Here is a 6,704-nt window from a genome sequence, read left to right as displayed (position 1 = left end):
GTGGTGTGTCGCTGCACAAGTGATATTTATGTCTAGCTGTATGACTTATCAGAGCTTTGCAGGACTTAGAAAATTGAACCCTATTAGTGCTGGTTTCAGCCTGTCTTTAGTTTGTGTACCATGTGAAATATGCCTCGCACACAGCGATGTCAGCCCGTTCAGGTGAGTTGAGCTCAATTGTGCCACTACTGTATTTTCACGCAGCTTTGTGGCACTGCATACCAAACGCAGCAGCAGCCTTGACCCTGCATTTGTTGTGCGAGTGCCCACATTTGTACAGCTCGTGTTGCCGTCCATTCGTCAGTCAGCTCATGGTCATTACAGCAATCCATTGCAGGATTTATGACACCGCTTGATGTTTCATGGCTTTATAAAGGGAGATGAAAGTGGCTCTCAGTGGCAGTAGGGAGAGAGGGAGAGTACCAGTAATAGGGCCACAGAGAGAAAATAAGACTTGAGAAAAACCTTCAACTTTTTATTTATTTACAATTAAATGGTCGGACACCTAACGATGGCACAATGGATGGCTGGCTAACACATCTGCGTCACATTTCTGAGGACCAGAGTTCAAATCCCAGCCTTGTCAGTGTGGCGTTTGTATGTTCTCCCCGTGCATGCATGAGTTTTCTCCTGGTACTCCGGTTTCCTCCCACATCTCCAAAACGTGCGGTAGGTTGATTGAAGACTCTAAATTGCACATAGGTATGAATGGTTGTTCCTTGATAAAGAGCTTGTGCAACTGCGGCATAAAGTCACGCCATATTGCCGGTCTAACAAAGCATTGTTGCAAGTTAATTCCGTTGAGACGAAATGAAAATATGTCTTATAGCACGACATTCAGAGTTTTGTCCAATTCCATTAAACATTTAGAAGGTGATAATAAGCGAAGGTACGTGGAAAAATTAAAGCGACTTGGCATAGAGGACCCATATTTAATCACCAAGTCGATGTTTTTGCCGATAAGAAAGTGAACTGTAAATTCGCTTCTGCTTGTCTTGAACAACTGGATCTACATGTGTATCTGGTGAGTAGGTCGTCGAGATTTACACGGAAAAGTTCAAAAGCATATAAAAGTCTGGACGCATACAAATGCGTCTGTTCTCAATCAGGAATAAATCCCACAGAGTGATGGACCCACTCAGATTTTTTCAATACAAATACAAATAATTAAATAAATGACTCCTGGTTTTACACAAACTAGCATTCATTAACTATGACTGGAAAAAACAAATTTAGTCTCCATACACGGAAGCGTATTGCGGCTATACGTTAACCTCCGTAAACCTCTCTGCGACAGACAATTTTTTTTTTTAATACACAAATGAGTCAACTTGGCATTATAAATACTTCTTGGTTATTTTATTATTGTGAAGAATAATTCCTACCTGAAATGAAGTGATCGCTACACAGGCGTGTGTATTTGGTTGGGCACCATCCATCACATTTAATTGCCGAAATCCATCAGCTGCGATTTTATAGAATGATCTCTTTGAAGAGCTGTCTCGTCTGTTATGACAACCAACAGTACAACAGGTCTCAAGCATTGTAAATATTCTGTTCCAGTTCATTGTCTCCCACAATGTCGAGTAGCTCTGTTTAACCAGCAATATGGCACCGTGAAAACGTGCACAACCTCTATATTTGCCCTGCGATTGGCTGCCAATCAGTTCAGGGTGCACCCCACCTCTGGCCTAAAGATAGTTGGAATAGTCTCCAGCATGCCCGCCACCCTTGTGAGGATAAGCAGTACAGAAAATGGTCGAATGCTTGGATGGACAGATAGACGGACAGAGCAACAGTGCGGATACTGAAAGTATTGCATGATGATCAGGATATTTTTCTTGTGCACTATTGCTAAGATATGGCCCATCCTATCCAATAGTGATGAAACTCATTGGCAATTCATTTGTTACTTCTTCCCTCAACGATTTTTACTCGGTGCTCTCTGGTCATCCAGTGTCTAGTATCAAAAGCCTGCAGTTACTGCAAAACGCTGACTTTTGACAGGGTTGGAAAAGTTTCATTATATTGTCCTGATACTAGTCGATTTGCAATGGTCCTCTGTCCACCTAAGATGCAATTTTGAGGTCTTTTTAGTAATTTCTCAGACAATATTACATTGTTTACAATGTAGCAGTACCATATGGTCTGGCCTGAAACTTAAGTTTGCAAAAATTTTGTTTTTGGGTGGTTTCGAGAGCCAGAGAGAAGTCTCGACGCTCAGAAGAAATTTCCATTTTGGGGATGCAGTACTTCAAAATGTACCTGCAGATATTAGAGCTGCTACTTGAATGGAAATGTTTAATTCACAATTCAAGACATATTTTTACACTTATCATTTAGTAAAAATACATACCTGTTTTACTGCCGCTTCTCCTCTCTCTTCCCCCTCCTCTCCAGCTTGCACAGGGAGCCAGGCGACAATGATCAAATCTGATGCTGCTGCTGCTGTGGCAGATTCTGCACCTACCGACCAGGCCAGGTCCTGAGGGACAACCACTTTCCTCAGCATTTCATCTTTAATCTTATGCTGTCTTAATGAACTTTCTACAGCACACTTCCACGTGATAAAGCTTGCCTACTTGACATCCCTTGTAGCCTGGTCATTCCTGGTAGGGGGATACATCCATCCGCAGTCCCTTCTCAAGGTTTCTTCCTTTCTCCCCAAATGGAGTTTTGAGTTTTTGTTTGTTTCGTTCTGAAGTTGTCTTTCATCTTTGTCGATTGTGGGACTGTGAAGCCCTTTGAGAGCCTGCGATTAAAAGCTACACAAATAAACTTAACTTGATGTTAACAGTGTTTGTTGGAGTATTTGTTAGTTTTAAATCTGAAGAATGCATTTCCGCTGGTTAAAGTTGAAGATCTTGAGGCAATAATCTTCTTCTGTTTCAGTTTGTCAATGGAGGCTATACGAGGGTCTATCTATTCCGCACACTGCAAACTCACTGTCACTGATGGAAAAAAAATAAATCATTTGAATGTACACAATTTGAACATGTTTTTTGGTAAAACATGATTAACATGTATTAAACACATTTGATCATTTTTACCACATTTTAATCATGTTCAACTGTAAATTAAGTCAATTTTATTCAACGTTGTCAACCCCAAAACCACGTTTCCATTTACCAAATGGGAGCTAAACGGGTTTATTACTGAACGAATGACATACAAGCGCTATAGACCAACACAATGAATAACAAAACTATCACTGTGGGCTTTTTATCTCAGTTAAACATACCTTTCCTTGTTGAGTTGATAGAGATATCAAATCATTATTCATAAAGTGAAGGACACGCAAAACACACACACACACACATCTTGCAAGACAGCCATCATGACACATCTCTCCAATACCATAAACTTGTTGGTTTTGTTTATTGTCTGTCTCCAGGCACTGGGAGGCCTTTCTGCACGCGCACTAACACACACGCACATATACTACTGGCGCTCCAAATTGTTCGATTAAGTGGGTCATCCGCTCCTACAGTCCCTTGGAAGAAAAGCTTTTTTTGTGCATCTCTTAGCCGAGAGGCAATTGCACCCTGCCATGGGTTTTGGCTGCACCTTTTTAGAGTATTTATGGAATTGACTGTAATGCACTCAAGAGGACTACTGCTTAGTTGTGTGACGTGTTTGTGTACATGCATATTCATGTTTTTCTGTGAGTGATACCAAAGCCAACTGGCATGAATATGCACTCAAACGTGCACTCTACATGTGATGTGACGTCTAGGAGATTTTTTTTAATTATTATTGAAGGGTGATGAATGACGCTAAAGAGCAGAAAATACTCGTACAGGCTGCATTTGTGATGCATATTAGCTGTAGAAGCATGTGCTGACCTGTCTCTGCAAATGAAAGGCGAATATTGGATCATACTGTCAATCCATTTTATGCTGCGAAAGAGACATACTATATGAATGAATAAGTTTACATCTCTCTTTCGTGGACTTGACTCATCTAGCAAGTATTGACTTGAGTTTTATATAGTTAAGCAGAGGACAGATGACTTTCAGAGCTTTATAGACATGGTTTAACACTGAAGTTGTACAGGTTTTTTTTTACCTATTGGACTTTTCTTGAATTTTGTATCACATGAATGTCTTATTTAAATACAATAGACTACACTGTATCTTGTTTTATCTAATGTTTTTCTAGAATTTATATATTAAAAGTTTAATGACCAAAATAATTTGTTGCATATTGTAACACACTGGTCACTGAATAATTCATTTCTTGACAATCTTAATATGTATTTCTATGTCGAAGCACAGACTTTTCAAATATTCATACATGCACAAGCGACAAAATGTGTCTGAACTCGTCATGAATGCAAAACAGAGTTTTATATTACTGTATATATATAGAAAGAGTTAAAGTGATTCACTGCTTATGAGCAATGTGAACTGCTATTTGGGAAATAAAATTTTCACAAAATTAAATCCTTTTATAAACCCTTAATCACTGTTTTGCTATTCAGACACAGCTTTATTAGGTTAAGATATTCGAAGTTAGTTCTTTGGGGTCTTCCAGACTGACCTAAAGAATAAATCTATAGGTACTGCATTACTTGGATTCCTCAAGTTTAAATATACTATATGTACATATGTCATTGCTTTTTTATAGTATTACTTAAATTAAATTAATATTTTTATAGTTTGTGTCAAAATCTCATCTCTTTCAGATATACAATTAAAAATATTTTAATGGTTTTCTGATACAAGAAGATAGTAATAATCACAATTTATAGATTCATAGTCCTCTCAGTAACTAAGAAGACTTTAAAACATCGATAGTGCATCGATAGTGCATCTTTTACTCCAAAATGCAAATTCCCGACCAAGATAGCTTCACTTCAAATCTATGCACATTCATTTTCAGTTTCTGAAAGATTTCTGGGATATGAGAGCGCACGATTCCTCATCATTTTATCAAATTCATTATTCAACATACAATTAAATATAAACGGTGTCATCAAAAAATGACAAAATTAAATGGACTTAATTTTTCCAAAATTAAATATTTATATATCAAAATCCCCCCAAAATATTCAAATAGATTTGGAGATAGCCTTCCTCTGAGTATTGAAATGCATTTTCATTGATAGTCATTCTTCATTCTGAAACAAAAAGAAAAATGAGAAAATATTAAACTAACATAAAATTGAACTTCTTAAACTTTAAAAGTATTTTTGACACATCTCATTACAGTTTTAAACCGTTTGAATGTACCTTACTTTGTAGTGACTTGGATTGGTCATCAAACCAATATATAGACTAATTTAGTAGTACCCTACTAAAGATAGTAGTACCTAGACGTAGTACCCATTTCTTTACTGATCTCTTCAGGGCCCAGTCCTCAGACACTTTTTAAACATTCAATAATTGCCGCGCTTTTACTGAAATCTGATCCGTGATGCTTGCCGCGGCCAGGATCAGAGTTCATAAGAGCACTTTTGTGGTTGTAAAAATAGATCTGGTTCGTCAAAATCAGTTTGATATTTCGGCAGCGTCTCGCATACCTTTGGAGTGTATTCATTTGCATTGCCGTTTGACTGTGATGCCGAGTGTGAAGGGCACAGCACCTCAGGAGAAATGACACAACACATGCGCTCGCTCCCAAAGACGTATACAGCATCTACACACAGACACACACCACTCCTCTCCTTTCTGTTCTTCTCTTCGATGACTCATCCCACCCAGGGACACCAAGAGAGGGGGAGAGAGGAGGAAGACAGCGCAGTGCGATAGATGAGACTAAACGAGGATGTACGACAGTGAAGTAGAAGAAGTCTTTTTCACACTGACCTTTTATTCCAATGACTTCATCCGATTACTTGTATGATTTACAACAAGTTTATCCCAACTGCGCACATCTTTGCCACAATTTGGCACTCATTTTGATATCAGCTCGAATCATTGTAAACTTCTTCAGCATGAAAAGGACTACCACCTTCCATCACAGTTTGGAAACTCATATGAGTTTTTTTCAGCCAGCAGAGAGAACAAAGTGATGCTGTTAAAAGATGATTCTGCTATATGACACCACTGAGTTGGCTATATTGCCAAGGATAAGGGGGAATTGCTGAGGTGCATTGCTTATCTGTATTGCTGACGACTGCAAAGAGCCAAGATAGTTAAGTGGACAGATCCCATGTGTCTATACATGCAGGATACAGTATGCCAATAATGCACCATTTTCCCCTCCAGAACTATACGACTACTAAGGTTTCTTATAGCTTAATATAACAGCCACATAGCTGACAACGTTAACCTGAATCATTGCAAATGTTGTAGCGCCATATTGCCTCGTGGTGCATCTTTTTTTTTAATTTAGTTTATCATGCATGCCATAAATATGGCTTCAAATCCTCTCCAAACAAAAGGTGCCCAGTTGTCTATTTGATGGAAGCTCGGGTCTGTATCAAAGATAAATTCACCCTCAAGTGAGTAATGTAGCGTGTCATTCCGTAATTTGCAATTTAATGTCCAAAATGTCAATTTTTCAACTTTATACATGCTTTTGGTCATCTTGATGGCATTCCCTTTTTTGTCTACTTGAATTGGCAGCAGGGCTTGATGAGCTGTGCAATTGTTGTGTCGGTAGGACAAAGTGTGATGCATTTTCATGTTTATAAGGATATTTGGATGTGTATCTGGAATGGGATGTGTAAAACAAAATCGCATGCACTGTTGTGTAAG

The sequence above is a fragment of the Syngnathoides biaculeatus genome, chromosome 23 (assembly GCF_019802595.1).
Source record: "Syngnathoides biaculeatus isolate LvHL_M chromosome 23, ASM1980259v1, whole genome shotgun sequence".
NCBI lineage: Eukaryota > Metazoa > Chordata > Actinopteri > Syngnathiformes > Syngnathidae > Syngnathoides > Syngnathoides biaculeatus.
Note: the sequence above shows the minus strand (reverse complement) of the source record.